The sequence below is a fragment of the Excalfactoria chinensis genome, chromosome 3 (genome assembly GCF_039878825.1).
Source record: "Excalfactoria chinensis isolate bCotChi1 chromosome 3, bCotChi1.hap2, whole genome shotgun sequence".
Lineage (NCBI taxonomy): Eukaryota > Metazoa > Chordata > Aves > Galliformes > Phasianidae > Excalfactoria > Excalfactoria chinensis.
This window is the reverse complement of record NC_092827.1, coordinates 4,486,000-4,504,212: the sequence shown is the minus strand read 5'-3', so window position 1 is coordinate 4,504,212 and position 18,213 is coordinate 4,486,000. Positions and strand designations below refer to the sequence as shown.

Here is an 18,213-nt window from a genome sequence, read left to right as displayed (position 1 = left end):
GTTGGTGAAGGCAGTAACATGGATGAACAAGTTCAATGTTGGGTGGCTGGGCCGTGTCAGAGCTGTTGAAGGCAGTGGAAGCCCTCAGCTCTGCTCATTTCTTCACCAGGGTGAGAAATAAAAGTCACATAAAGGCTGCGATGAAGCTGCAGCACTGCAAATGTGATCACAGGAGTTCATACTAAGTTTGAACGTAGTAATTCTTAGTGATAACTTCATCTTGGCTACTCGGGTGATTTTCATCAAGTGCAGAATTGGTGCTGAGGAAATCTGTTTTTTTCTTTTTCTGGGCTTCAGAAACCAATGGAGCCATAAATCATTATTAGAATATGATAAATGGCTCGGAGTAATCCAGATGACTTTATGAACCACCTTCTTACAAGTGGTATGAGAAGCAGGACGAAGGCTTTGCCTGGAGAGATGTGGGCACTGGGAAGGGGTTTGGGGCTTGTCCCAGCCCACCAGCCTGCTCGAATTCCCAGCATGGTGGTACAGCAGTGAGTAATGCCATCTATGGATGCGCTACTTGGGGATAGGAAGATAAGATGTTTTTACTTCCCAAAGCTGTTTCCATGGGAATACTAGTGAAGTAGCTTACATAGCTCTGATATCCGTACTTTTAAAATAGATGTGGGAAAAGCTAAAGAACTTGTGCAAAGAGCAGCAGGGCAGGGGAGAAGGGGGAGAAATATCTGGACTTGAACTTCTTATATCTCCCACTGTGTCAAGAACAAACAAAACCAAACTCACTTGCTTGGGTAGAGAGCATTGGATACTGCCAGGTCTACTGCAGGTGATGAGAAGTTCGAGTGGGAGGTTAGGAGATAGGCACTGCTGTGACTGATCACCGGAGGAAGTGACCAGGAGGGGATGGATTCTGTCTCTCTGGACCAAACCTCAGCGCATCTTTGGAGGTTCTGCGACTAGAAGGAGCTCTTTGGGTTTGCTGGGAGACGTGCAGCCACACGCTTCATCTCTGTGGATGCTGAGATGCAGAGATGCTGAGTCTGTTCTGCTCATGCAGGAAACCCATGGCATGGTCACAAAGGAAGGCATGAGTTGTGTCAGTCCAATGTCACAACACAGACCATGTCAGGAGGTGGCTTCTGAACATCGTGTGCCAGTACAGTTCTGCACAGAGACACTGCAAAGGCAGTTTCTGTTCCTTTTTCCTGGGGGCAGAATCCCTTAGCATCGTTTCTGCTGTGAAAGCAAAATGCCGTAGTGAGAGTGATTTTGCACAGGAGAATGCTGGAAGTTCTTGCTTGGACCGCTTCCTTTTGAATAAATTTCCACAGCTGACGGCAAGCTTAGGAAATGTTCTCAAAGGGAAGTGCTGCTCCTTCTGTGTGCTTTGCTGCATTATCTGTCTGCAGCGCAGGGAAGGACTTGTGTGCTGGAACAGGCTCTAATGTGCCTCTTGCTTTTCTTTGAAGCAGTTAATTTCCCCCTGCTGAGCATCCCTCTGCTTGCATGCTAATTCTTCATGCCACCCAACTGCTCTAATGTGAAAAGGATGTGTAATATTTCCAACAGGGGGTTGGATGACTTTGGGTAAAGCAGCACAAGCCAACCACAGAGGACTTTCATTTGAAGGTCCAATATTTATCCCTAAATGTCTTCTTGAACATAAGCAGTGTGTTCAAAATGGCTTCTATCTGCAAGTTCTTTTCTCCTGTGTTACAAAGCAATTTTTCCTTGGCTGTGTTTTTCTTCTGCAAAAGTAAATCCTGGCACTGTTTTGCTCCTCGTCCACCCTATTTCTGCATTGAGCATCCTTGTGTTTTTCTCGTACCAAGCCCCACTCTATGCAAAGCTCTCATCATAGCAACTCAGTTGGCTGACTTGAGGATGTGGAAGGAATGTAGGGATTTTTTGGAGGAGGTCTTTGTCACTGTGGGGTTTCAGCAGGCACTGGGTCATCTAAAGGCACGTTATCAAGGGTTGTATCTCCGTGCCTCATCCTCATTCTGGCCTAACAACAGGCATCCCAAATGGTCCCTCATTTCTAGCTCTATTCTACACATTCTTTTCCAAACGATTAATATGCTGGGCAGTCTGCGTGCTCAAACGAGGCATAAACAATTCAGACAGCAAATGCTGTAGACCAAGTGTAGTTAATGGACCCAGATGGTTAGGATGCCTGTTTTATGTGACGTTGCCTGCATTAGCCTGGAAAACTTTCAGCTCTTAAATATCAAAGTGCTCTATTTCATGTTTTGCGTTGTCCAAACTTCCACTGGACTTTAGCATCTCTCTAATAGCATTTAGTACAGCAGAAGCTGGAGGATCTGCTGCAGGTTCAACACAAATATTCATCTACCTGAGTGCAGGAGAATGGGCTTAAATAACCCTGCTGAAAGCGGGTTTTAGATACATAATAGCATGTGGGACAATGGGGAAAATAATGATGGTCAGGCAGGTGAGTGAGATAGAAAAGAAAAAAAGCAGTGTGAATGAAAGCTTTGAAAGAAAATAGGGAAGCAAGTGGATGTAATTGTCAGGAGAGGATGAGATGAAAGCACACTGTGATGGTTTTGGGACTGAGGGGTGAAAGGAAAAGTTTTTCAGTGGATGCTGAAAGGAGAAGTAAAAGAAAATGGATGCATTTAGCAAAACACAGAAGGGAGGAGGTCAGAGGAGAGCACTGATACATCCAAATATTCCACAGTGCCATTAGGTTTCTGGCTTTGCTTTCCGTAGCTCCTGGTAAGCAGATTGCTCACAGCCACCTGGGACTGCACATTCTCCATCCTCGGTTCCTGCTGGATGGAAGGTGAGCTCAGCTGGGTCTGCATCTGAGCTGCTGGGTTTAATTTGCAGAAGGATGTAGATCTTATTTGTTTATATTGGAGTTTCCCAACTCCAACACCTGTTACAATCACAAAATCTTAAAGGTTGGAAAAGGCCTCTCAGATCCCCAAGCCCAGCCCACCCTCCCATGCCCACGTCCCTCAGTGCCACATCCCCACAGTTCTGAACCACCTCCAGGGATGCTGATCAGAGCTGGGTTAAGGCTGACAGCGGTGTGAGCAGCAGATGTTGGTGAGCACTGGCTGTGTGGTGTGTGCCATTCTCCTCCGTCTGTGCCAAATGCAGCCCTGTTTGCTTAGCAAAATAAATGCGAATTAAAAACTGAAGTGCAGTTTAATTCGTGTGTATTTTTTTAACAACACAAACTCGTGTTTCAAGGAATGGTGGGGGTCCTTATCCATTAAGTGCATCATTCTGTGCAGATTGCTGTTATCTTCAAAGACCTTTCGGAGCTCCAGCTCACCGAAGGCCAACACATCAAAGAAGTGTCTGTGGGATTTGGAGTACAAACATGCAATGTACAGATGGCACAGGCGTTCACGAGGCTCTGAGCCCATGGGTAAGGAGCAGATACTGAGGCACCATCTGACAGCTGCCTCCTTGTAGGTCTCTGCATCAAAGGTGACCTGAAGCTCTTACTTTTAATGCAGTAAAAAAGAGCTCCCAAGCTTAAAAAAAATCACAGAATCTCACGTCTGGTTGCAAGAGCCATCTCTGCTTAAAAAGCTCATGCTTCACAAAGCACGTTCTGTTTGTTCCCACAGACTTCAAGGCATGCTTGCCTGGCACAGGGGCATCTTCAGCTCTTGCTCTGGGCAACATAGAGCTCTCTTGGTGCTGTGTCTGCACATGCAGAGAGTGACACGGAGGGACCTGGTGCAAACGAGCAGCTGACAAGAAGCCATTTTCCCATAGGGCAGGCAGCAGCATTGTGGTTGGGGTCAGGGTTAGGGCTGGTTTCGTCTTGGAGTTGCTGAGACTGTTGATGTGGGAATTTCTTATGGTTAAAAACTGCTGAAGCTTCTGGCTCTGCAGGTGAAGTAAATTATCTCTAGAACGTAGGTTACTGCAGAGAACTTCACCTTCAAAACAGGGACACTTTGGAGGCACCAAATAAAGCTGCCTTTTGCCTTAGGATACATAGGTTGGGCTTTTACTTCAACTCAGCTGTGTAATTGAGATTTGCAGACAGCAAGGCTGCCTCTTCCTGTGCCCGAGGCAAGCAGTGGCCTGGGTTCAAGCTGCTTTCTGTCTGCTTCTGAGTCAGGATTCAGTGGTCTTTCCGCCCTCCCCCAAGATACCGTGCTCTTCCATTTTCCAGGTTAGTTCTCATTATGGGATGTAGGAGCTAGCGCAGTGCTAGGCAGGCAGCTAGGAGATGCTGGAGCAGCGTGGTGTGCTCTGTGCAGCAGAGCTGGATAGGGCTGGAGATCAACATCCTTTCCAGCTCCAAGCACTTGAGTTGGTGCATAGCAACAAGTTGAAGGGATAACTGATGCAGATTAAATCATTTTTTGATTGTCAGTAGTGAAGAGTCCAGCAGAACCCCCCACATGGTGCCTGGACAAAAAGCAGCTGCCTGCTGTCACGGGAATCTTTAAGGCATTTCTGCTTGTGCCAGTGCTGTTTGAGTCTTTCCTGGCCTGGGTCCGAGCCAATCATGCTGCAATCCAGCCCTCCACCCTCTCCTCTGGAGACTGGCAGTCAAGGAAGTGACATAACAAGCACCTGAGTGATAGGGCAGTAGTGGGCAGGACACACCAAACCCAGTTACAGCCTGGTCCATCCAATGGAGAGCCCATCACACCCCTTGGCTTATCCCACACTTCATTTTTAGGGGAGGTGAAGTCAGTTGTGTTATCGTGTCACAGATGTGAGCAGGGCTGCGGAAATCAGTGTTTCCCATGAGCTGGAACCACCTCCTGTCAAGCACAAGTAGCATCTCAGAAGGCACATCCCATAGGGGGCACTTTGGTAGCGATCTGCAGTTGTTGATTCTTGTTCTGTGGGTCCGGCCAGTGCTGTAAAGGGCATTTTATTAAATGGCGGCTTGCTGAGGGCCAGGTATTGTTGTGACAGTACCTCTCACGTCCTTAAGCTGCTTGAATCACTCCAAGGAACCAAGCAATAAAAGAGCTAGAGGAAAATGTATCCCACAGTGTCCTTCACTTCTGCTGACAACTGCAGTTTAAATTCCTGATGCAACCTTTTAGCATAGTTATCTTGTAAGAACTAATAAAAAAGAAAGTGGAGCCGTAACAGCTCCTTGCTACTGCATCTCTGATAGGGAGTAGGGAGAGACACAGCCTTTACTTTTAGGGTGAGCTGGTGGTAGTGTAATATTGCTGCTGTTAATATTGTACTCTGATGGCTGTCGTTAATATATCTTGTAATTGTACACTGTGTGGTATACAGAGTTGGTTAGAGAAGAGGCATTGCTTTTATTGCGAGGTGCTGTTCATCCCATGAGCACTTTTGTGTTAGAATCATGCTTGAAAAACTCAGGAGTGTGATTAGTTTGGATGATGTAAGTCTGAGCATCCCGTTGAGCAGTGGGTTAAAATGTGCTTGCTGTTTGTCCTCATTCTGAGGTCCTTTGCTCCAGGAGCTGTGCGTCTTGCATTTCATGGACCCAGAAAAACAATGACTTAAAGAATTAACCAATATATTTTTTGTACTGTGAACTGTATGCATGCAAAGCTTGCACTGAAGCCCTGCCAGCTAGTGCAGATGCTGGGCTTGTGTCCTGTTGCTCATGGATTTTGCAGTACTTGTTGAAATAAAGTCCTCGCTGTGGCTGTTGAGTAACACCAGCACTTGTGGTTTCTGAGGAACTCTGGAAGGAGCTTTGCAGTTCTGGGAGGAGCAGGGATTGGAGGGGCCGTGGCTATTAGTTCCTATTTCTGCAGACATCTTGTAGCCTTTTGCAGATGGAAACATGCCATCCCTTGAAGCTTGCAAGAGAGAAGAGCTCCCTTTGCAGCGTGTTTACTTCTTCTCAACTCAGAGATTCAGGAGCTCAGGAAGCATTTTGCCAGCTGAACAGAAGGGGATGGAGGAGCTTTTATAGGCAGCTGCCAACCTTGATGCCAGAGCCCAGCAGCAGCCACCAAAGCTCCATTCTTGTCCCTGACAGCTGAGCTTAGGCGGTGAGCATGGAACGCGTTAGTAACAGTAAGGGTGGGAAGAGGGAGACTTGGGACGTGCTGCTTGTGCTGGCTGCCAGAGCTGTGTAGGAGTACGAAGGCAGGATGGGGATGGCCCTGATCTGCAGCACTTCTGTTCTAAAACAAAAGGGTGTGCCACGTGCAGCAGAGACATCGGCTGCTGAGCAGCAGACCTGCATCTTCAAGCTTTGGTTAGCAAAAGGTACTTGGTTTTGTTTCAGTTTTCTGTATCTCTAAATGATTATTTGCAGCAGAAGTGTGTCTGGAGTGGGTTTTGAGCTAGGGAAAAAGGATGAGGGATTACTGGGGGTTACTGGGTTTGAATGTGGATCTGGTGGTAGAGTTCCTGGGGTGTCGTGGAACAAGGCAGGGGACTTGTGGTGCTCCCCTTGGCGCTGAGGGAGTGAAGTAGCTGCCTTTTTCCGGTGGGAAATGGTTGAGTGTGTGTACAGAGCTGTCGGCTGCCAAGTGCTGTCATGGGAGTGTTTTATGCTAAGGGAGCTGAGAACACATTGGATATTAGAAACAATTTCTTCTCCGAAAGAGTAATAATGCACTGGCACAGGCTGCGCAGGGTGGTGGTGGAGTCACCGTCCCTGGAGGTGTTTGCTGCAAGCTGGCCTTGTGCTGATGGAGCACAGAGCTGGTGACCTTCATCTCCTGCCATAGCTATGAAATACTTGAAATATCCCTTCTTTCTTGTTAAGAACCTGGTATTTGTGGAACGTGCTGGTTGTTTCTCACTGCGCATCTGTGGCTGTTCCTCCTGACTTGGGGCATTGGGGCACTCAAGGTGTCCTTTGCTGTATTCCTGTTGCCTCCAGCCCAGTTCAGCTCCATAGGAGCATTGGTGCTTCACGAATCTCTTCTGGAATGCATGTTTTTAGCCAACATGCTAATAGGCAGCATCTCTTGCACAATGCCTCTAGGCAGTGGGTAATGTGTGTCTTAAGTACATATGGTTCTGTTTGTTTTTTGTATTAAAGAGGAGAAGCACCCCTGAGACCAACACAAAGAGAAAGAAGTAGTGAAGGATTGATGTGTGATGCAGGACAGCTCTGAGCCAAGAAGCGGTGCAGAAGGTAAGGCACAGCCAAGCTCTGCAGTACCTGTTTGCTCCACACCTGCCATGAAATTGGTGCTTCCTGGTTGTATTTTAACCATCTACCAGAACATCTCTGTGATTTTTCCAGCCCCGTTTTCCCTTCTCACCGCACACGTTACAGTAATGGTAACAGATGGGGAAAGCTGGACAGCACCAGTGCGGTGTCACTCACAGAATCTGAGTCAAGGCCTTTATATGCTTGGCCACCCACTCTTTCATTTAATCACTTGCAATTTGCTGAAAGCCAACTTCACTTGGCAGAGCTGCAGGCGAAGAAGTGATGTTTCACAAGATTCTGATTTCAGCAGTTTAAATTCTGGTTTTTAAAAGAAGCACTGATTGTCATGAACGGGCTGAACTCACTTGCGTGCTGAGGATCCCAGTCCTGGCACACAGCTCTGCAGGGGAGGTTGGGCTCTGAAACGACGTGCGTGATCTGAACATTTCTGTCATACCTCAAGAAACTTCATAGCCAAGGTAGGCTTGCTGTGTAAGGAAGAGTCCATGGGCTGCTGGTGCACAGCTACTGTGGGGGCGTGTGATTGACAGGGGAGCATGGGCAAGCTCACTGCAGAGGCTGGAGGCTGCTGCCAGCAGCACATTTCTTCTTCCCCAACTTTCCTGTCGCTCCTGTAATGAAGGCAAAGGATGGGAATTTGTGCTCATCACTGAGCTCTGAAGTACTGATGAAACTGCTGGTGAATCTGGGCTTGAACCAGGAGCCAGAGGTGCAAGGGCACTAAAGGGCTGTTGTATCCCAAGCAAATCTGTTGAGGCAGCAGGGGTTTTGTGGTGCAAATAGCACATGAGTTGTTACTGGGAACGCAGTTATTTAAGACTGCCAGATCCATGTCCTGCTCCTAGGAAAGCTCAGATGAAATGTAACGGTCTGTGACCTAGCAAGAAGCAGACTGGGTGCTCTCGGGGTCCCATCTGCCCTCAAATTCTGCTAAACTCTGAGAGATCACAGCTGCATCTGTAGTGATGCATGACCAGTTCAAGCCCCTGTTTTGACTTGCTGTCCACAGAGTTGTCCTGGAGTGCTGCGTCCTTGTGTTGAGTTCAGAGCATCTGCTCCTCATGCACTTGGGTTGAACTGCTTCCAGCTGACTTAGCTACTGTGCTGGTGACTTCCTCCAGGAAATCCAGCCACGCAGGTAGCGTTTAGCTTACAGGATCATGGCAATCAAGCCATAATGGCACTCCTATAAGTTCTCTTTTCTTGTTTTTTCATTTTTACCCCCCCCCCTTTTTTTTCCCTTGAACCTACTAACTATCTTCCTATCCCCAGATGAAAATCTGTACATCTGGGGGATTTTTTTTGCTGCCTTGTTTGAGTGAAAGAGTAAATCCTTTTTGATTTATTCCAGAGCAGCCCCCGAGCTCAGCTCCTGTGAGAGCCTGCTGACTTGGAGTTCAAAAGATCTCACTTCTTTGAGGAAGGCTGTGGTCCTCCGTCTTGCCTCAAAGTTAAGCTGAAAGAGAAAATTCTTTCTGGTTTTTTTTTTGTTTCTTTTGCCTTTAGAAGGAGAGAAAATAAGCATGCTGTGTAAGGGAATCAGTTGTACGTGCAGCAGAAGAGAATGCCGCTGTGCAGAATTTCAGGTTACAATCTGGTTGTTAGCGTAGGCTTTATTTCCAAGCACCTACCGTGTTGTTCAGTAAGTGTTTTGTTGAGATAAAGGCTTCCTTTTAACGCAGTGCTGTCCGCTGGCTGAGATCCAGCCTCTGATCCTTCATTAAATCATCTCTGGTGTTGAAACCCCTGCGTTACAGTGGTGGCTGGAAATGGAAGTTCTAGCTCTGATTTCCTGCAGAAGTGCTGATACAAGGCTTGGGCTGAATTCTGCACACACCGACTACCATATTTCATCTTTACGAGCAGGAGTGCTGCTCATAGTCATAACCTTATTGCCTTCTTAATACTTGTAGGTAAAAACAGAAAAAGGCCGAGGATGTCTCAGGTGGACATCAGGTCTAACATCTCTCCTAGTCTCTGCATTGTTTATCTTACTGCTCTGCTGTAGGTCTCCGGAGGTGAAAGCTGAGCTACCCAAATGTGAGCCCTAGCAGTACAGGCCTCTCTTAAATGTGCTTTCTGATGCTTGGCTTCTAATGCCATCCCATGGAGCAATATCAGTTACAGACAGCAGTTATTTGTATTGGCTGATGTCTTCACACAGCAGAGGGACTTGGGAGGTGTAGGTACTTTTGGATACCTCTTATGCTGGGCACTGGCTATGAATATGAAGAGTGATGTTGACAATGAGCTCTGCACCTTGAGAGGAGGTGCATACAACTGTTTGTGGTGTGCATATATAGGTACGGGTAGTGCAGAGTCAGAGCTATTATGTGCTAGCTGTTTCCTGTCAGGCCCTTCCAGTCTGTATTTATGTGGCTGTTGCTACAGCTGTGTGTTTCGAAGGGCAGGGAGAACAGATGGAAGATCTTCAATATATGTGGACCTTGCTTTTAAAAAAACAACTTCCTGAGCAAGGTGACCTCGGCTCTGCCTCTAACATGTGCAGCCAGCGGTGGAGGGGGAGCTGAGCAGTGCAGCGAAGGCTCATTCGGATGTCAGCAGGAGATATTGGGTTGGTCTGGGGTTTAAGTGCAAGTGAGGGGTGAAAAACAGCTTCTTGCCTGCCTCCAAGGAACACAGCGATTTGCTGGTTTGGGCCTGAGCAACAGCTAAGCCGGTCTTTGCATGCATAGAGAGAGTCTTGCGTGATGCTTTTCAAGCCATTTTTATCAAAGTTAACATTTTCAGAAACTATTTCCAGGTTCTGCAATGTGTGGAAGGTAGGAGTGTGTGTGAAAGCACTGTGGTGCTTCTTCTCCCTTTTCAGGACAAAACGCATCTCAAAAGCCAGCTGCATTTGCAGTCACTTTCTGGCATGTCAGTGTACAGTAAATCTGCTCAGCTCGGGTCGCGGTACAAGGACAGGCAATAGGCTGGCCGACTCTCTCCTTTAGTGCTGTCACCACTTCTCCTGCTCTCACTTCAGCAGAGAAAAACCACGCATCGACTTTCTCCCACAAAGCCGCGTTACGAGCCAGCAGAAGTAGGAAAATGTTGTGTTTTTTTTCCCCCAAATCTAATTTGAAACATGATGACTGGACCGTTCTTAAACAGCTTCCAACTTAACAATAAAGAAACTTCACCGAGTGCTTGGCAGGAGCCTCTCTATGTAATTTAGATCATAATCAGATGCATTAACACATTTTATATGGATCTCATGGGGGCCAAGAAGACGAGGTGTGCTGGGTAATTTCTTTCCAGATTTCTTTACCTGATTGTTTATTACTCTCAGGGACTTCATTTGTGGTCCAAATGTCACCAGCAGAATCCTACTGCTTCATGTGGCTGCATTTAGAGCAGCCACGGGCAAGGCTTCAAATCACCTCATTGGCATTATCATCACTCTTTCCATCAAAGGGAGGGTGGGGGAAGCGTGGGGGAGTGAGGGTGGCAGGGGAGCAAAAGCAGGGACCCAGCTCTGCAGGTTGCTGACCCTGAGCTCGGTGGGAGGGCAGGGAGTGCTCAAGGAGCTGCATGCCTCTTGCTGAGTGCTGTCCCCAAAGCTGCATAGGGAAAACTCCCTCCCCACCTTTACACTGTAGCTGTTAGACGTAAGTAGCTTCAATTTTATAAAGCTTCTGAAAGCTCTTCGGCAGTCTGTGCAAAGAAACAATCATGTATCATTCACGTTGCTTCATTGTTTTGTCAGGAATCCACCCATGCCAAAAGCATCTTTGTTGTGAAATCTTGCCTTTGACAGAAAATTCTGTTGCTGCTTTGATAAACGATGTTTTGCGTTTTCTTTCTGCTCTGTTGGTTCATATTATACTCTCAAGAGGTGGGAAGTGAAGTTCCTTGACACTTCAGCATCTCCTTTGTACATCTTCCCACGTCTTTCATGGGTACATACTTATCATGAAGAGATGCGCTGGTGTGGGTGCAGTACCAGGTGGCACATCCAAACCCACATTGCCCCTCTCACCCTTTTTTGGGGCCTGGTTGTAGAGTGCTGAGCTGTGGCAGTGATAACTGACCTCTCCTGGCTGAAAGGCTTCAGGGTTTTGCTGGTGTTTGGTGGCGTGTTGTGGCACAGTGCAGAACACACAGGCAAACTGCACCTGACAAGAACCCCGTGCCCAGAACAGGTTTGGGTGCAGGGGATCCTTTGGAGGTTCCCCTTCTTCTGGCTCCTTCTTCTTTTGTTGCTGTTTCTTTAGTCCTTGTTTATCAACAATGTTTTGCCAGGAAATGATGGTGCTCATCATTCCAGATTAGCAGAGATCTTAAGGAGACTTTTCCAATTGAATAAAATTGTGATGAAGAGTTGAATATCCCTAAAAACTGGAGAGACGGGGAGTCCCTCCCAGGAACGTCTGCCTTTCTCTGGGTTTTCCAGCTAAATACTGAGCAAGGACGTTACTTGCAGGATATCCTGCCCCAAGGTGTAGAGGTTAGAGTGGTTGGGCTCTCTTGGACAAACCCTTTGCCTCTATCTGCTTTTTTGACCCATAAGAGCTTCCATGAAGGCAGACTGATACAAGGCTCAGAGGGTTTATGCAGCAGGGCAGGCAGGCATGCATTAGAGGCAGAAAATACCCCCAGTCCTTGACTGTTTGTAGCCTGCTTACAAGCATGCTCCTTGCTTCCAGAGCCCAAGTTACTCACTGCGACTGATGTGTTCTCCTTAGGTCTGCAGCACACAGGGACCAACTTGTCCCTACAAGTGTAGGGCGATGGTTCATCTGACACAGCTTGATGGGCTTCAGCTGAGCACAGATGTGCTCTCATGGTTGGGCTGCAGAAGGGGATCTGAGCTTGCTGGGGTGATGAAGGAAAATGAATGCTTTGTTTTCCATTTTCTTAAGATCTCCTTGAGCTGGACTTAAGAATTATTGATTTTCAACCTTTGTACCAGAACACCGTGACTGTTCAAACAATTGCTCAGCTGAAACTATTGGATTACCTCTCGCTAAAGCATAATTTGATTTGGTTTGCTGTTTTGTCAAGGCTCTGAAGATAATAGCTTGCTTTAGCCTTTCATCTCCGGATAGCATGGAAGAAACTGCTGTCTGGGGGGGCTGCTGCTGCCTTCTGCAAGTTAGCTTGTTTGGCACAGGGCCTACATGGTCTTCACTTGCCTTTTTCCTTCATGTCCTGCATGTGTTGCCTAGCTGGGTAAGATTTGTTTGTTTGTTTGAGGGCATGCTAGGTGCTGATCTGCTTGTACTTCGTTATATTCTGAAGTATAAGGTGGAAGGCATTGGTTTTCTGATGTGTGGTTTGCTTGTAAGGCACGGCTGGTCATCCTGTGTGGTAGAAGAGCAGAACTACTGAGCATGGGGCCTGGAGGAATGTAGGTTCTGCAGCCTAATTTCAAGTGAATATGCTCTGCATGTCCGTAGGATGCTGCTCAAGTGTCCTGAGGAAGGGCACAGACTTAAATAACACAGAATGAGAAACACTGAAACTGCTTTGATGAATGGGAATGGAAAAAAAAAGTGCATTTTTTGTATCTGTATCAGGCAGTGGGATGCTGGCTGTTGTGTACATGTGTGACTGCCCTCCGCTGGTTGAAATTAAGATGACCTTCCTTTATCAGAGCCTGTTATTTTTCCCCCTAAGGTTAGCGTGTGTCTTCAGATTTACCTTGGAGAGAGGTAGGAGCATTCGAGTTGCAGGGCTGAGTCATCCAGAAGTGGTGACTGTGACCGATCACCCGGGATCTGCAAAGTCACTCTAGACAAGAGGGAGCTTGGAGCTGGGAAGCAGGAGGCTTGTGGCCAGAGACTGCAGAGAGGAGCAGGTGCTTGTAGCCAGAGCTTCCAGAGGGTGCAAGCAGCTTGTGTTGCTGTAAGACATGGTGCCAAGCAGTGTCATCAAGGTCTGGCAACCTGTGGGGCACTCTTACCTCAAAATGAGCTGCACAGTCATGCACACAATGTCCTTCAATGCTGATCCAGCCCAGTTAAGCTCAGTGTTGCTGTCATATCACCTCCTACAGGTATTAAGTCTTACGACACCACTGAAGCAACTTGAGTTTTAATATGCAAGTGGTGTTTGTGTCTTAATTGACCGTGTGCATTCCTCTGTTAACCTTGAGGCCGATGGAGGAGACTTCCTCCCATCTCCAGGTCACCAAATTATAATGAAGAGTTTCTGAAGAGTTTGGTTTTGTTTTTTTTTAACTGTGTTAGAGCTTTATCCATTTCAGATACCTCCAGGAATGACTTCCGACTTCCCTTTGACATTTATCATAGAACAAAGCACAGTGGGAGGGATCTCTGGAGGGCTCTAATCCAGTATCAAAGTGAAGCTGACCATGAAAGTAGGTGAGGTTGCTTGGGGCTTTGTCTAGTTGAGGTTTGACCCTTGCTGGAGCTGAAGGGTTGGCCACCTCTCAGGCTCCTGTTCCAGTCATTTGCTTTTGTCCTGTCTACCCATTTCTTGGGAGGCTATGGCAAAAACCTTGCTGAAGATCAAGGTGGTTGATACTGTCTCCACTCACCTATCAAGCAGATTGTTTTGTTGTATGGGGCCAGTGTGTTGGTGAGATACACTTTGCCCATGTACATCTGTGCTGTTCCCAGTTTCCCTTTCAGGCCACGGGAAGGGCTTCCAGGAAGATTGATTGCATCCATCCTTGCCCACAGGCTTTTGCTTCCACGTAGGGGCTGGGCAAGGTGAGTGCAGCCATTCCAGCTGCATTGCCAGCCTTTTCATTCCCACTGATATTCTCCAGAGCAAACTTCTGTTGTCACAGTTAATGCTTGGAAGCTTACTGCAGATAACTTTGGCTTCATCTTGATTTGGCTGCTCCAAGGCTTTCATTGCCTTAGCTAATACAGCCATTACAATTGCTCAGAGACACTTAAGTTGTTGGTGTGTTTGAATGAAGAGATTAATTTCAGGCATCCCACTGCTAAGAAACTATGTTCACATTTTGACAAACTCATGCTTTCCTTGTGAGGTGCAAACAGGCTCTGCAAACCATCTAACTTGTATCAGCTAAATGGACCATAACTCCCGGTGAGCAGTGCTGAGCTCTCCTGCATCGATTTCCTGGTGCCAGGCAGTTGTAGCAATTACCTGGGCTCCATATAGAATCAACAGAGAAGGGTCCTAGGGCACGGATACGAGGAGGTGCATCAGGAGTGCCTGCCCTTTAGACACATTACTGCTTGGTTTTATTGATGATTCTGGGTATTTTAACCTTTCCGTGCCTCTGTTTCCTTGCCTATAAATTACTTGTCTTCCTTTTGGGTTATTGAGGATTGCTTAGCCATAATGTAGAGAATGCTGTCAAGGTGGGGTGCCAAGTGAATACAAAACTATTTTATTTTTAGTGCCTTTTGAATTCTTGGACTTTTTGTTCTCCCTTTTATCTGTTTCTCCTTTTAATCACACGAAATGGAAAGAAACCCAATCACAGCTGTTGCTGGAGAAGAATCATTAGGCTCATCCAGCTGGCTCTCCTGGGGCCAATGTGGGTTGTGTGGAGTGATGAGGGGTCTTTCACTTCTGACAGCTCTCTTCATTGATCCAAGTAGGGAGGGCTATTTTTAGGTAAATGGACATCAGGCAATGCTGAAAGAGAGCTGGGTTATTTTTAGAAGCCCATCAGCAACAGTCTTGGCGGGTCCTAATGCAAATGTTGTCTTTGGTTGGGCTGTCTCACGTTGTAGGTTCAGTTTCCAAGGACGTGGAACATACAGCTCCTGTCTCATGCTGACTTGGTGCCCAGAGCTTGCCTATGTCGTGCAGGTACAGGTGGGAGCCTGGGGTGCAGTGGCCAGATCTGTGCCTATGTTACTCGGAGAGCTGGAAGAGCCCAAGCAGAAAACATGGTAGATGTGATTTAGTAGCACATTACCTGCCTTCTCTCAGCCTAATTTCAGAGGTCAGAACATGCTCTCACCTGAATTTTCCAGGCCTTTCATGCAGCATGTGAAGGCCATTACATAAAATTAGCTTGCTGCTTGGGGAAGGCTGGTATCAGCTCTGTGTTAGGACTCTTTTCAAAGCTCTCAGTGATCATTTACTTGATAGGCTCCTGTTGAAGCTCACGAGTACGAGGTAGAAAATGGAAGCAAATAGCATCTGATGCTGCTTCCTGACAGAGGTGAAAAACGGAGTGGGCTTTTTGGCAGAATTCCTGCTCTCCTGGAGTGGTTTTTTTTGGTGATGTTTTTCTTCTTTCCTTACCTTTATGGATCCCTAATGGCACTTTCCAAGCCATGGCCACAGAGTGCCTGTAGAGTGGGACTGATTTTTAATGTCCCCAAAGTTCCTGATGATCCAGCACTGGGAAGAGAAACGTGATTCTGAAGCAGGCTTAAATTGCAAAGCACATTCGGGTCTGCTAAGCAACAGCATTGACACGTTTAAATAAATCTGCTGTTGAGTAATACAGAGTGACATATTGAGAGCAATTAAAAAACCAAAACCATCACAAATTTGGGAAACGAGTGGAATGGAAACAGAGCATGGAGGACGTTGGATAAAGGAGAGGGGGGGGCTACCACACAAAAGGAGTGTGATGGAGAACAAGAACAGCCATCAGGAGGGGCGAGACAGGAGTGGGAGTGTGAATTGATGCTGAGATTGTTTCTTGGCAGTAGGGTCCTTGTGATGGCACTTCTCTGCCAATGCCGGTGGTCACAAGGATTGAAGAGATTTTACAGCCTACTCTGGAAAGGAGCACGTGGTGGGACGTCACACAGTGAGAGGGGATTGGAAGGTGCTGTTTGCATTCCTGCAGCTTTCTTACCATGTGCTGACTGGGGTCCGACATCTGTTGTACCCATCAATACAGAGCTGTGCAACACTGCATCGGTGTTGGTGGAGGTTTTGTATTTGGAACTGATGAGGGAAATTAACTCGTAGAGCTGAGCTGTGGCGTGCCTTGCTGCAAGAAGCAAGAAGCCAAGTGCTTGTGGTAAAAAGCCTTTCTTAGTTTTAAAACAGTTTAGACTTTGTATTGGTAAGAGCATGCGTGATTGATGGCTCCAGAAAAGCGTTTTGATGAGAAGCTCTCTTCTGCAAGGTCTCATACAACTCTTTATTTCCTGGTGAGTAGGGAAAAATTGTTCTGAATCGGCTGTTTTGTGATTATGATGCATGAGTATTTGGCACCAAAGCAGCTGGAAACGGGCACTTAGAGGAGGGGCTGAAGTGAAGGGATTATTGGTCAGGTCTAATACAGCCATCTTTGTGCTCCTTGATTGTGTCACTGAAGTCTGTGCAGTGGTCACGTGGAGTTGTGGATTTTGTGGCTATCTGAATAACCTTGTTCCAAGCTGATGCCTCGTGTCTGTCTGTGGAGCATGGACACAGCAGGGTTAGTGGCTCTGCTGCTGAGCCCTTCCTGTCTAACAGGCAGATTTCCCAAGCCCTGATAACAGCTCCTTTTCATGGCTGGGCACCAGGTGCTTACTCTGGGCACATTCAGCTTTTGTCCAGTGGATGGATGACAATATGTAGTTTATGCATCAGCCGGTGCGATTAAGCATAAAAGGGAGATAGCTATGCTGTGCATTGCTATATTGTTGAGAGCTGTTGCTGTTTGTGGCTCAAGCCATGCAGGGAAGATGAAGGCTGCTCACTCTGCTCTCCTGTCCACAGTCACTGATGAAAGTGACCAGAAGAGAGACTGGTGGCATCCTTGTGCATCCAGACCTCTCGGCATCTATTCAGCAAGTAGTTCCTGAGGATGGCCTGAGCTGGAAGTGGTTTGGTCTTTGGGATGATGTTTGGCAGGCAGTGTTGGAAGCCATTGCTTTGAGCGCTTGGCTGGCAGAGTATCCCACTGCCCATCCCAGCCAAGATGGGAGGTTTAGGTTGGATCTGAGGAGGAAGTTTTTCACCCAGAGGGTGGTGACGCACTGGAACAGGTTGCCCAAGGAGGCTGTGGATGCCCCATCCCTGCAGGCATTCAAGGCCAGGCTGGATGTGGCTCTGGGCAGCCTGGGCTGCTGGTTGGTGACCCTGCACATAGCACCAGATGGTCACTGTGGTCCTTTTCAACCCAGGCCATTCTGTGGTTCAGTGATGTTGGGAGCTGGCAGGTGGTACTGTGCTGGTTCAGATCCGTGTGGCAGTCCCATAAATACCAAGTGTATCCACCAGATCCACAGCACATGGTTTCTCTGGGAATTTTTTTCCCTGGCCCACAGAAGTGCATTACTGCTGTTAACCCTTTAAACCCTGCCAGCTCTCAGACCTGCGCTGCACATCCTGCTGCCAGCTCTGAGAAGCTGTAGAGCCATTAACTTTGCCAAACTGTGGCAGTTTGAAGCAGCTGCCCCAGTATCCCCACTCTGCAGTGGATGAACAGCTAAAGCATTTGGACACTGTATGATTAGATTGAACAAATTGTCTCAAAGCCACGAGGTGTTCAGCTGGGCTGCTTGTTCGATAACAGTTAATAAGGATTTCTTTGAAAAGGCACTATTGCTTAGCACTGCATTCTTTAATCTTGTTACAGCGTTGTAATAAAATGGGACTTTGCCATCTACTTCTATGTCTTCCAGGAACTTTTGAACCCATCAACTGTTTTCACTTGGATTAGGAGAATACAGCTCACCAAAGCATTAACTCCTTATAAATGCCCTGGAAACAGAAAAATGAAGTTCACTGCAGGGTTTTGGAGAGCCCCATGAAAGCCTGAAGGCATCAGCCAGTAAGAATTGAGGGTCCATTTGTGCTGGTGTTCCCACAAGAACTTGTTAGGGGCTGCCCTCAGACCACAGATGATCTTTTCTCTCCCGGCGCAGTGCTGTGCACTGCAGGATGTGTTAGAAAGTGCCAGAGCACATCAATCATCATTGCAGCTGTTTCACTAGCAAGCTACCAGGGCACAGTTAGGTTCAGGAGTGCAGTTGGGAAGTTCCTTTGGACCAGGCTGTATGCTTGGCAGGTTTGGGGTTTCAAAGGCAGAGGATGTAATAGCAAAAAACAAAACCTCACACACAGAGTCGTGCTTTGGTGCGTTGGCCTGCAAGGCAGCGCTGAAGCTAAAAGCTCCATTAGTGGGTTTCAACTTACCCAGCTTAAATCCTTCCCCGAGGATTGCTCATGTTCTGCAGGATTACAGGGTTTGGCGTGAT

General features: G+C 47.3%; 1 protein-coding gene across 18 annotated transcripts in view; it reads left to right on the top strand.

The window, feature by feature from the left end:
• The window catches only part of EXTL3 (exostosin like glycosyltransferase 3), a 115,547-nt gene that overhangs the window by 64,173 nt on the left and 33,161 nt on the right, over positions 1–18,213 (top strand). For 11 of the 18 annotated variants that reach the window (XM_072330906.1, XM_072330890.1, XM_072330907.1 and 8 more), the window contains one exon: positions 6,968–7,063. The exons of 6 other annotated variants lie outside the window; for them this stretch is intronic. The gene's annotated coding sequence lies outside the window, so the exon portion shown is untranslated. Of the gene's footprint in view, positions 1–6,055; positions 6,184–6,967; positions 7,064–18,213 lie in introns of those variants that run through there. One more of the 18 variants, XM_072330905.1, reaches the window with a different exon arrangement.